Source organism: Euprymna scolopes, chromosome 39 (genome assembly GCF_053919585.1).
Source record: "Euprymna scolopes isolate OS-2025 chromosome 39, ASM5391958v1, whole genome shotgun sequence".
NCBI lineage: Eukaryota > Metazoa > Mollusca > Cephalopoda > Sepiida > Sepiolidae > Euprymna > Euprymna scolopes.
In genome coordinates, this window is record NC_136520.1 from 13759656 (window position 1) to 13773665 (window position 14010).

Here is a 14010-nt window from a genome sequence, read left to right on the forward strand (position 1 = left end):
TATCGCTCGATTAATGTTAATCTCTTTTAATTATGCTCGATTTTTTTGCTACAATATTTTTATATAATAACTCTTTCAAAAGAAGAGAATTCCGCTATAGCCCAACAATTTAATGATTTTTTTCGGAAAAAAAGATATCGTCCAGCGTGTTTAATTTTAATAGATTATACATTAATGCCGGGTTTAAATACTAATAAATTGAGAAAAATCGGAGTAATTTTACTCCCATATATAAATCGACTACTACCACCTGGAACACATCTGATAGAAAATGAATATTGACAGGATACATTTCCTTGCTAGTAACTTGATTATTTCTTTTATATACTTGTTTTACCATTTTAGATTATTGTTCTACTTCTATCGAGTTTATATGGGTTTCACTATACAAGTAACACCTTCCTCTTCTACTCTCAGAAAAATTATGAAATACTCTAATCATATTCGCGTTTATGAATCTCTATTCCTTTTGGGGATTCTTCATAATGTGCAAGAGCGCATCTGTAACTCTATTAATCCCCACCTTTGTTTTAAATCTTTGCATGATCTCCCTCTAATACGGGTGTTGCTATTTTCAGTATTTTCTATATGTACAATTTTGATTAGTTTTCTTCAGAATTGTATCATTTATTCACACATCATTTGTACCAACTCGTTTGACCTATTCGTGTAATTCTTTCAGTCGATTCGCTGTTTAAGAAACTGTTATGTTTGACGTTCATCTTCGTCGCCAACTGTTATGTTTGCAGGTTGAACCAAATAACGTATAAGGCAATACAAATGAAGACTCAACAAAACAAAGGTAGATCAATAAGAAGTGTATTCGGGAAAGTATATTTACAGTATATTAACATAATGGTTGTCAAGTAAGGGAGTCTTGGCTGGAGAACATATCTGCTCTCAGCTCGGTTTTCGGTGACTTCTGGTTAACACACACTCAGACAAACCGAGTCTTGCTATTTATGTGTACTTTTATACACTTATTTAAATGAGTGGGTGCCACCACATCAGAAATACCCCCAATAAATGTCACAAATCGTACGATGACATATTATCCTTCCAGTGGTTTTCCAGTGTTATTTTTTTATTTAAGATTTTTGGACTATTATCAAGGATTTTCAAAGAGAGTTTATGACAACTATTCTTTTCTCTTCTATCCGAACAGACCAATCAAGCAATATTTTCCGATACTTTTTTTTTACTATTCAGTCTTCTTTATAGAAGTACATCATGGACCTACAGGAAGGCCTACGTAAATATTGCAACATTCTAAGTATATATATATATATATATATATATATATATATATATATATATATATATATATATAGTGGAACGTTCTTAGAGATTGATCCGGTTGTTTTCGCTAAAACCCAAATCAGTGGGATGTCTATTACTAGAAATGAGTAGGAGGACCTGTCTAATCAATGTTTGTTGGTTAGTGTTTAAACCCCACTCATTTGTAAACGAAAATTTATTATTGAAAATATTTTAATAAAACTGTTTCAAATTTAGATATATCTTAAGTTAGACAACCCCTGGAGTGAATGTGGTAGTCTAGTGACTAATATATTTCTATCTAGGAGTAGAATAACCAATGTTAAATATTTGAGGTCAAGGATACCCATTAATCTCCCCACTTTTTAAAGGCCTTGTGTTTAATTTGTTCATTATGTATTTTTATATTTTATGCAAATAAATACTCCAAAGTGTTGTATCTGTTCTTATACTATACCTAAATAAATTATTCGTTAGTATAGCAGAGCCTTTATTACTAAGGTAATTAATATTGTTTGCCATAATCCAGAATCCTACTTTAATAGAAGCTGGTTGGGACAGCAATTAAATAACAGTAACTGCCAAGTAGTATTGACAAAATTGTGCACATCGTATCAATGGTGTTGTTAGAGATCATGTCGGATCCTGTCGACGGAATTGTTTGAGACAGCGCCGAGTTGTGGCGACGGCATTGTTCGGGACCTTGTTATGTTGTATTGAGGGAAGTGCTTGGTACCGTGCCGGATCACATCGACTGTATTTTTTTTTGTTTGTTTTGTGTAGAGTAGTCGTGTATGCGGAAACGTTCGCTTTACGATTGCTGTGTACTTGATGATTGTAGCAGTCGAACTGTCGCGTATGATAACAATATTCTGTTTGTTTGGTTTTTTTTTCATTCGACTCTTCCCTCGTCGAACCACATAAACTAACCATGGATTTTTTAAAAAAAAATCAAAGGTATTAATTACTAAATTATTTTTCCTCAGTAATATGCACAGTCGTTGATTTTATAAATTAGATTGTATATTATTGCGCTAATTTGAATTACGTTATAAAATCCACACTTTTGAAAGAGATGTTTTTACATGATTATCCTCCTTCCGTAGAACTGAAAGCCTCCCTAATCAAACAGACAATGAACGACAGTCTGAAGGTTCAAGATAATTATTGATTGCCAGTCCGAGGATCAACGTACACCATAGCTCTTTGCAATGGAGGTAAGGAGGATGTCGGCTTTAATAGTGTGTAACCACGCCTTCTGTTTGTCTCCCGTGCGTCTATAAGTTGTTCTGGAGCTAGTCACTCGTAGATTACTCTTTCCTGTGTTACGGCGAACAGCTGGGTGTACCGACAGTGACTCCCTTTTAATAGCCCTCTTACGCCCTAACGTTTACAAATATAGCAGTATTTTCGGTACCTGTAGAATTTAATCAAGACATTAAAAAAAATAAAATTATCAAAAAAGGTTATATTTCGTTGTGAAGTGAAAATAATTTACTTAAATTGATCTAGTAGTTTGTTTTTTTACAAAGGAAGAACACGTTTTTATAACAGCACGTTCAAGGTAGATATCTTTTGATTTTTAAAATATTTTGTTTGGATTTTTAGAACACGCCGAGGGGAGATAACTCAATTTAAAGCGCTAACACTCCCTCCCAATCTTTAATACTAGTTTTTCTTCCCAAAAAGTTAACCTTTTACTCGATATCATTAGAAATCGTTTTTAAGCTGTAAAAAAAATCTGCTTGATGAAATTAAGTGACATTTGTTTCAAATGACTTCATACCATGACAGATTCGTACAATATAAACTTTTTTTTCGATATTTTCATTTTTTAATGTGTTGATTAGACTGTACAAGTACCGTATTTTCCTTTTCTTTTCAGTTATTAAAACCAGTGTACGAGCTTGAGAGTGCATTGATTTTGAATGAAAAATATAATCAGATATTAAAAAATGTTTACCTTGTAAATCATAAACCACTGCATGCAATGACTGGCGTGACTAAAAGACAATTAAACAACAGCAATCCACTAACCTGTAAATGAAAAGAAAGAAGAACGAATTATAAAAAATATTTTGTTTATTTTATTTAATCTTCTAATAAAATTAAACACATAATCATTTAGATGTAAATTAAATCTCATTACAAACATCGATATTATATATCTTCCTTCTACCATATATTTACAATAAAATATTTAAACTTCACTTTGTAAAAACAATATATTTTAAGGATAGTTCAAACATTCTACTTTTAGAAGAAATTCACACTAGTCGCTAAACTTAAGTTGGCATGAGGAAAATGAAAGAGAGTATTGTTATAGTTTATATCATACGCGGCTCTTTCGAAAATAACGCTTCTATTTTGTATTTCGTCCAGATGGATCGGGGGGGATTGCCAATTGCATTGTGATATTGACTGAAGTTTTGTATTAATTATTTTTATGTTTCAGCTATCAGTTGTATATATTAAAAGCGTTAGATTAAAGCAATCAATCATCGACATGCATCACTAGCTGCCATGCTTCATTGTATTCCTTATAATAAAAATAAACCGATCACCATTTAACGACGTCTGTTGAACGCGCACAAAGCCGATGCAGTTAATGTAAGTACAATAAGGAGATGTATCCGCCGATTTCAGAGTGACAGCAAAAATATGTGCAACAAAAGTGGTCCGTATGCCAAAGGCATTGCAAAAGGCATTACGTATGATGGTGACTATATAGAAAAAATGAATATCTAAACACAAACGTTTTAATTGTAACACTCTCCTCTTCGTAGCTCTTCAACTCTTTTAGTTAAACATATGATGCATTACTTTTGAAACACTGGTTTTACTCTTTGTATGTTTGTCTGTTATATTTTTTATTATCAATTACTGCGACAAACTTAATAATATGGTATCCGTTAGATGCACCAGTAGGGAAGTAATACGGATTATTAGTAAAGTTCCACCTTTTCTGAGAAAATTTTGGCCGATCTGTCTGATATATTTTATGGATATGTGCGATGATACAGTGCAGCGAATTTCATATTATGGTATTCGTAAATAGCATAGTAGAGATTAATCGAGATTTATATTTAATAAAAAAAAGGCTCAGAATTAAACATATCGAACCATTAATTTAGTTGGCAGAAGCCACTGTACGCCAACGGACTTTAACTTTTGCCCATTTTAACGTGATAAAAATCAATAGACTAACTCGACTAATCTATTGAATAATACATTAATAATTTTACTATGTTATCATCACGTTCTACACATTTTACAGCCGGGATTCAAGTATATTTCTCATTTCAATTCAGAAGTTTAATTAAATAGATTCGAGAAAGGATTATATTGCAGTGTCTCTTCTGTCACAAACTCATGCATTGACATCGTGAGGAAGGGTCCATAGAATAAAAATAAATTTCACTGAAACTGATTATCAAAAAATTTTAAGACTAATGTTTGTGAAAAATGCCCCCCCCCCCCGGCCAAAGGAGAGTAAATCTGTAAATTGACCCTTGACCGCTCGTCTCTCCGCACAATATCTACACCTTGGAGTTTTTAGAAAATTTGCACAAACATTAAACAAACAATATACGTAAGAGAACAGATTTTCCAAGAAAATTCCGGTTGACCTCCCCCCTAGGGAAGCATTTTGGGTTAACATTGCTAAAATTTACAGTTGTATGTTTATTAAAAAAAAATGAATGCCTTGGATTTTTTAAAACTTTTTGAACGTAATAACTAACTGATTTCTATATAATCTTGTTTGTCTATACTTCACAATAACTCTTGTGCGGTTCCCAGGGGCGCATTTTAGGGCTAAGAAAAACATTCAATTTTGGGCACTATTTTACCATATTTGTCCAAAATTTTCCCTGTATCTATTTAGCAGTTTCGTATGGTGCTGGACTCAAACTAAAAGGTGTAAAGTTCTTGTAGATTGTTAGGTCTAAATGGGAGGGAGCAAATAATGGACTTAGTCATTGCGTTTTCATCATGGCGCAAAACTAAATTTACATATGTTAAGACCTAAAACTGCACTGTTTATTTAATTTTAACCAGAATATTACGTCCTCAGGGAAATTTCTGGGATACATGTGGGGATTCTGACCTTAGTCATGCTTTTATGTCTCGGTCACTGTAAACTCACAGGCTGTCATGCATGTTTCTCTTGTTTTATTAATAAATGTGGTTATTTCCCCTTTTATAATGACAAGCATTTAACTTTGAAATGCCACAACTTAAAATAATTGTTCTATCTTCCTTATTGCTCTCATGTAATGGAATTCTCATACCTCAGTAATATGCGTATATATACATATATATATATATATATATATATATATATATATATATATGTATATATATATATATTTAATTGTACAGAAGTTCAGAAAATACTGGTACCGTCGGTTTCAAGCCCAACATAAGGGGGACCAGTTAATGGTAAATCGTAAATAATATTAGCCCCTCGTCAGCCATGTTGTTTCTGTCTGAGGAAAAAGCAGGGCCGTATTTATTGTTTTTAATTATGTTTATTTTTATTTAATTATAGCTTATTCCTAACTCTGTATATTTTATTATATTCTAATATGAATTTTCTAATTTTTTTAAAATTTATTTAATGCATTTTAGTAAATATGTGCATGTTTTCCGGTTTACCTTTTGTTAATTTTAGCTGGTCAAACGGAGGTAATTAATTTAAAGGAGAAAATGGAAAAATGCACTTTGGAGTACTCCGATAAGAACATACCAGCCTCCAGTAACCAACTATTCACGAGGATCCTCCTAAGAAAACTTGTAGAGGTCATCAAGAAAATGAGCTGGAAACCAGGGGAAGACAGAAAAAACTACTTCAGGTTGAACTCAATACCAGGAAAAATAGATGAATTAGATTAATTTGAAAAAGACTTATTAGACATACAAGCCAAACAAATTTCAGAGGTCTTTAGCTTACGATATAAAGAGACTGCAAAGGAATAACGACACAATAGTATTCTCCGATGCGACCCAAAATTCATATAAAATGGATAAAGCAAAGAAAACAAATTGACATAAAACTCCATTAACGATAAATACTAATTAGCAAAAATAGAAACATATAGATCTATTAACATAGAGACCACAGGAGGGGCTTCGAAATTAGGCATAGATTATAGATCAAACCGCCTAGCTAAGAGAAAATCCTTTCTAACATTAAAAGACCATGAGGAAAAGTTCACCAATAATCCATCCTGCAGACTTATCAACCCAGCTAAAAGCGAAATAGGATTAGCCAGTAAAGCTATAAAAATAATTGTCAAAAATATAAAAAGTAAAACCAACCTCAACCTAGTGTGTAACACACAGTCAATGCTAAAATGGTTTAGTAATATAACCGACCCACATAGATGCAAATTCATTCCACTAGATATTACAGACTTTTTACCCCTCCATTACAAAAGACACTCGAAAAAAGCATTGAGTTTTGCATCAAAATACAAAAAAAATTAGCAATATAGAAATATAAATCATCATTCATCCTAGGCAACCCCTCTTATTCTATGAAGGGAAAACCTGGGTAAAAAATTTAACCCCAGAAGACCCATTTGACGTGGCAATCGGGCCCTACGATAGTGCAGACATCTGCGACTTAGTGCGTATATTTCTACTAGAGACTCTGCGCAAAAAATTCCCAGATCATACATTCAGCCTTTATAGGGATTATGACATTTGTCTCTCACGCGATCACAACGGGACCAGCCTAGATAAGCTTAGAAAAGATCCAACCAAAACATTTCATGAAATAGGTTTTTTAAATAACAATTAATACCAACCTACACGAAGTAGACTTCCTAGACGCAACTCTAAATTTAAAACATTTTTCTAAGTCTGAATCGTACGACGATGTTCATTCTACACGGGTCTGAACGCGTCTACCCACACCCCAGCAATCTGCTTTTATGATGCCCGGGGATCACCTGAAAATCACGTGTTCGAGAACTGTTCAAGACTGTTAGCATTAAAAGACCACAGTCGGCATCTTTGATCTATTCGTTTTTCCTTATCAGTCCGAAGGATAGACCGACACGAGCAATTTTTTTGCGGTAAGCCTTCTGTATTGACCGTTTGTTTTGCTCAGCATACACCTCCAAACACCAGGGCAATGCCGGGCACCGATGCTAATATATATATATATATATATATATATATATATATATATATATATATATATATATATATATATATATATAATAAAATTACACTTTGGCTCGGCAGCCGACATAACGTATATCTTTTCGTTTTTCTTTCAATGATATTATTTGAATTCTTTCCCCTTTTCCTTGGAGCTATTTGTGAACTATTCCACGGATTTCGGCCTTTTGGATTATATTGGGCCATCTTCAAATTTAATTGTGCGAATGAAGATTAAACTAACTTTCTTGGATTTACCTTTTTGGATTTTACCATCATTGGATACTTTACCTTTCACCAGACTATCCATTCACGTGAAATCACCCTTTTCTTCAACCTATTCCCTATGCTTCACTTTTTGTTATCAAGTAAGGTCTTTGACTTACTTGCAGTGTCATCAAATATTTTGCATGCAAATCCGATTCCTCATGTTGCTAATTCCAATCTCTGATGATAGGAAAGTATTTCTTCGAAACTCCGCGGATAAGGACTATCGACTTATTTAGTGTTTTATTTTCCAAATTAAATATGTTTTAACTCTTTTTCAAAGTGTTTTAACATGTTTTATTAACTAGTTGCTCTTATATATATTTAGTAGAAATGGTAATTAATAAAAACTGAAGAAAGTGCTCAATACTGTTGTAGAGCAAATATGCGATTTATTTTTTATTACCGTATCTTTCTGTTAAGTTACATTATTGTTTCAGCTACCCGGCCGTTTTTTTTTGGCCGTCTGTAGCTTCCTTAGACTTTTACAGAACCCTGTTTCTGTAAAAGTCTGAGGAAGCTACAGACGCCAAAAAAAAAACGGCCGGGTAGCTGAAACAATAATTCAACTTAACAGAAAGATACAGTAATAAAAAATAAATCGTATATATTTAAATTTAATTGCTTATATATATATATATATATATATATATATATATAGAGAGAGAGAGAGAGAGAGAGAGAGAGAAAGAGAGGGAGATAGATAGATATATGTGTGTGTGTATGTGTGTGTATGTGTATAAGCAATTAAATCTATACTCTGGAAATCATAATTGAGGACAAATTTGAAATATATATATATATATATATATATATATATATATATATATATATATATTCTGGACAAAGTGATGATTAATACTGAGCACATCATTTATTTCGACTTTTGTAAATGTTGCCATTTACTGTTTGAGTCAACCGAAACTCTTAATCATGTTCAAAAGAAAAAAAATATTTACATCGAATGTTCTGTTATATTACAGATGTCTAAATAGCCTCCAAACATATTCGTGTGAATATCAATGTGAGTTTATCTCGATAAACATTCAACCTTATTTGTCGAACTTCATCTGCCCATGATTGTGGTGATACTTTTGCATCCTTTTTCAATAAACGCTAGTAAGAATGATTTAAGAAAGTCAAACTGACACGAAAATTGCATAAACCAATATGATGTGTCGCGGTTTTACAATATCCATCAAACATTCAAACTATTACGGAGACAAAATAATACCAATTTGCGTGCAATCTGCAAAAAATGTAAAAAAATAAATAAATAAAATACAGTCATAAAATACATCACACTATTTCCGTTTAAAAAAACCCCAAAAAAAACAAAAAAAAACAATTAAACAACTAAAAAAATCATCAATGTCACTAATGCAATGCCTAAAAAGTTTATCATATTTATTGCTTATACTCGTTTTGTTCAAACTATCTTAATGTAAATTTATGTCATTCCAGACCAAACAAATCTGAATATCAATTTCCAGATATTATGCTAGTTAGGTCTGATCGCAAGAAATCCTACAAAGGGCTTTATATGGATGATTTCCCGTTTAATTTTTAGATTGTTTTTTAATTCATGTTTTTTTGGTTTTTTTTGTTTTTCTTTTCGTTTTAAAAATATTTAATCATTGGCCGGAAATCAATACTGACATTCAGAAAAAAAATATATGCAAGAGTTCGGTCATCGGGTTACTTCCCGTGATTTGTTATTAAAAAATCAAATAAAATGAAAATCAACTTTCTCTTGAAGACCTTTTTTTTGCTACGTCTTTTTCTACCTCGTTGAAGTCGTCCTTTAAAATAAAATTGCAGAGTTTATGTATTTTTTACAAAAATTTTATTTCGGTATTTATTTTTATCTTTTTATAATGCAAAGGCAAATTGGAAATTTTCTGGTCTTAGTTTCAAATATCATGTCGGGGGGTTAAAGTGTTTCTTTTGGTTTTTATTTTACAGATGTGATGTGCGTGTTGAGCTTAATTGACGAGAGAATATAATCGATATGATCTTTCCACACACATTTAATTTCCTCTCTCCCCGTCAATCTGATTATATTGGCTCTTCATATAATGTAAATCTCAGGAAAATACATTACTGATTCTCTAAAAATTATACGCCCGGAAGGTTTTTATAATTACTGGACACAAATGGACCAGCATATTTTTAACTAAATGAGGAATGGGCAGCAGGTTCGTTTAAATGACGTGATTTCGACAAGTGTTAGTTTACTTGAATACTAGTAAGGAAGGGATATGTATACATTTTACTTTTTAAAAATAGTACACCAGTTTCGCTAGTCTATAGCTCACCAACGTAGCTTGATTGTATTCGAGATCAAACCTTACATCCTAGGATCTACAGTCGAGTGCTTATAATAGTATGCATATATTATTTGCTATTTAATCGCTTTTAAAATCAACAACAAAAATCGACATAACTTTTAAAATAGACATATATGTGTATGTGTGTATGTGTGTGTGTAAAAGACTGGATTAATACTAAATAAATATATTAATTCCAAAAATGAGGCCAGCTGCGAGATGTGACGTCCTAGCAGAGACACTGAAGAGACACATGTGGCAAGAACCGAGAGAGAAAAACATCGCGTGTTCGTGAGGTGATAAGAGAAGCAAGTGTTCGAGACGGGAGTGACGACGGAACAGGCATGACAAGTCACACGTGCCCGGAGAAAGAAATTTAACTGTTAAAGTATTTAGAAAAAATGCGGTTTGAGAAATACCAGAGAACTTTGGTTGAAAAAAAAATAATAAAGGAAAAAGTCCGTTGAAGTTTTTCCTTTATTATTGGTTTCTTTGCAACCTGGTTTTTGGATCTGTAAAAATGTAAATACGCCGTTAAATTGTAACGACACCGTTCAAAAAGGTGTACAAAGTTATACAGGTACAACAAGAATAATACATTCATCTAACAGTCTGCTTTTTTGCTTCCCTTGTTGGTCCGTGCGCGATTTTAGAAAAGGGACAAAACCATTTTTGACGGCTTAAACACCCATATAAAATGTCAAATCTTTTTTTTTTTTTTTTACACAGTGATCACCACTTATCAAGGCCCGGAAGCCACTCAGGGATAAGGGTTATTGCAAGTACATTACGTTAGTGAGGAGATTGATTAAGTGTTTACTTAGAGGGGCGGTTCATTAGGAATTTGTTAACATTAGACTTGAAGACATCCAAGTTGTAGTCCGGAGGGAAGCAGGCAGAGGGAACAGAGTTTCACAGGCGTGCAGTTCTAAGAAAGAAGCTTTGTTCATGAAATACGCGTTTTGATTTAGGCACAGATATAGAGTGCGGGAAATTTTTCACAGTGGATTCACTTAGACGGGTGTTTTTCGTGAAAGATTGGCGAGGGGGAACCAGGGATTGGAGTTCAGACGAGCACCTGCCATGAAAATAACGATAAAACAAGGATAGGCTCGCAACGTCTCTTCTGTGGGAGAGGGGTTGCAGGGTAGAGAAAAGGGCATCCCCCACTAAACCACGAAGTCTATTTTGTACTCTGTCAAGGCATGATAGGCTGTTTTTGGAAATGTTGCTTTAATCCAAGTAACCAATGGTGGGAAAATATGAGAGAGACCGCTTTTAGATGTAGCCTCTTTTTCAAATATTAATTTAATAATATAATAGTGGAAATTCCACAGTGGACTGATTCGTATGTAATATATTGACGTTGACATTCTGTAGATAGCCAGTTTAAATGGGGACGCTTTGATATTATTATAGCTGGGGATGCTCTGATATTATTGTACCTTTTTTGTTAAAACTGCAAAAGTATTTATCCATGCTAGCAGGGACGCCCGGCGTAGCCAGGTCGTAAAATACGTTTAAATATGAGAGTTTAATTCTGGCAGATTTTGTATATATTATTATTATTGAGATAATGATTTATCGAGTTTTATATGTTATAAAGTTGCGGTTTCAAAAATAAAAACTCTATTTATATGACTTGGGTTCATCAGCTTAAATCAAAATCGAATCCCAAACTTTTTGCTATTAGTTTTTGTTATCAGAATTTTAATTTTTTGATCAAGCCAGAAAAAATACACGGTTCATCAAAGCTTATTTTTGAGGAAATATATTTCGAATACCATGGAAGTGCTACGGGTCCTGCTAATAACTAAGGAATAAGACAATTAAGGTATTAAGGTATTTTTTTCTGGAACTTCGATTGTAAGGACAATATATACATAAAACATGGCAGTGTTTTCTTTTCTTTTCATTTTTGTTCGTGGTGTCCCATGCTGTTGATGTTCGTTGTGAAGTCTAATTTAATATGTATTTACGTGGATGGCACGAGTTATGTATAGAAAAAAAACTTGCTCGTATCTTTTAAAATATTATTATATCTGTAAAACTTTTAACATTTAGAAACTTTTCCGATTTTTCTGAATTTTCTCGTGAAGACAAATTTAATACTTTTTTTAGAACATGTTATCGAGTTTCATTTTCTCCTACTCTTTCCTTTACACACACACACACACACACACACACACACACACACACATATATATATATTTAGACAAATATTATAGGCATATTGTAGAAATAAATGTACGCCTGAGGATGATAGAAGTACTTCTGTCGAAAGCGCTCGCGATTATGGATCCAATATATACAATTTAGAGAAAAACACAAAAAGAACTATTCGGAGATTGGAAAAGATAAAAAGGAAAATTATAAAAAAGAATAATTCCGTGCTATTCAATAATATTTGTCTAAATGAGAAAATGCTGTCTTAATATACACAATATATATATATATGTATATATATATATATATATATATATATATATAAATATATATATACAAACGGATAAAGTATCAACAATATAGATGTATTTCTATCTAATATTTCACTACCAATATATCTAGACATTTAATTCCTTATTTGTTACAAAGCAACCACTCTCTTCTTCTGTTGAGAGGTAGTAGGCAACGAAATGAGTAGGCATTAAGAGAATAAATAACCCCTAGTCACACACACACACACACACACACATATATATATACACACATATATATATATATATATATATATTCAGGCAGACATTTTAAAAAAATAACAGAAAGCTTCTGTTAAGTGATAACTTCTTTTATTTTTTCAACTTTCGTATAATCTTTTTTGTATATACATCTAACGTATGGAAAGTGTTTTAGTATCGGTAAGGAATGAGGAATTCTGTGATATTTACTTAAAAAATAGTAAATGAGATATGAGCGAGAGCCGTTTGACTGCTTACCTCGGTAGAGGGGTTGGTGTTGTAAAGGGGCATCTGGAGAGATTGCCGTTCGACGGTTAGTTTTAAGAATGGCTGCCTGAATGAAAAAAAATGCTGCCAAAATATACGCATATATATATATATATATATATATATATATATATATATATATATAATTTTCACAAGCAAACAGCGTCGCAGCTTACAAGTCATGACAGCTAACAACTCGGAGGTTGAGTTTTTGAGCTAATCAATAAGACACATCCGAACTTGGGATTCGAAACCCAAGCCTCTTGCATGCAAGGCGAGTACTCTGCCACATGAGCAAACGCGCAACACAAAAGAGATTCTGTTAACTGAAACTGATCCAGCAAACTGCAAGGAAATCCGACTATGGAATGAACCTATTTCGTCTGGATAAGGGATGTTCCCATCTAACCATATATAACCCAAACCGATGTCTCACAAGTAGGAATTTTATACTCGAGTTCGGATATGTCTAACTGATGAGCAAAAATGAGGGCGGAACTCGAGTTTTATGAACTCCAATGTGGTTTGACTGTGGAAATTATTAGTCTCTCACATTCATATATATATATACATATATATATATATATATATATATATATATATATATATATATATATATATTATTTACAGAAAGTTTAGATGAGATAAGTCATTGGTACCGTTGGTTTCAAATCTGATAATAGAGGACTGTTTTAGATACCCATATCAAGCTGTGTTCAGCTCATACTACTCTGTTTTATTATCAAAATTGGAATCATATAGAACACTTACTAGATCACGTTCAAATCTCGTTTTTCTGAACAACCTTAAATCCAAAAATTAGATTTAAAAACAAATGTTCGTTTAATGTTTTGGGCGCTAAACAAAACAACAAAAAAGGAAAACGAAACAAAGGGAAAAAGAAAAAGAGGAATTTTATTAGCATATAACGTTAGCATTAATACCTAAAGTATGGTTATTTCGCTGCAAAGCCTTCACCACTATAAAATAAAAATCATCCGTGTAGATTTTTGAGCAAC

The 14010-nt window shown here is 32.6% G+C and overlaps 1 protein-coding gene across 16 annotated transcripts in view; it reads right to left on the reverse strand.

Annotated features, from left to right (window-relative positions):
- LOC145263650 (5-hydroxytryptamine receptor-like) overlaps positions 1 to 14010 on the reverse strand; it is a 1538699-nt gene that overhangs the window by 846231 nt on the left and 678458 nt on the right. For 6 of the 16 annotated variants that reach the window (XM_080120518.1, XM_080120520.1, XM_080120523.1 and 3 more), the window contains one exon: positions 3242 to 3315. The exons of the other annotated variants lie outside the window; for them this stretch is intronic. The gene's annotated coding sequence lies outside the window, so the exon portion shown is untranslated. The remainder of the gene's footprint in view (positions 1 to 3241; positions 3316 to 14010) is intronic. 16 annotated transcript variants of the gene reach the window in all.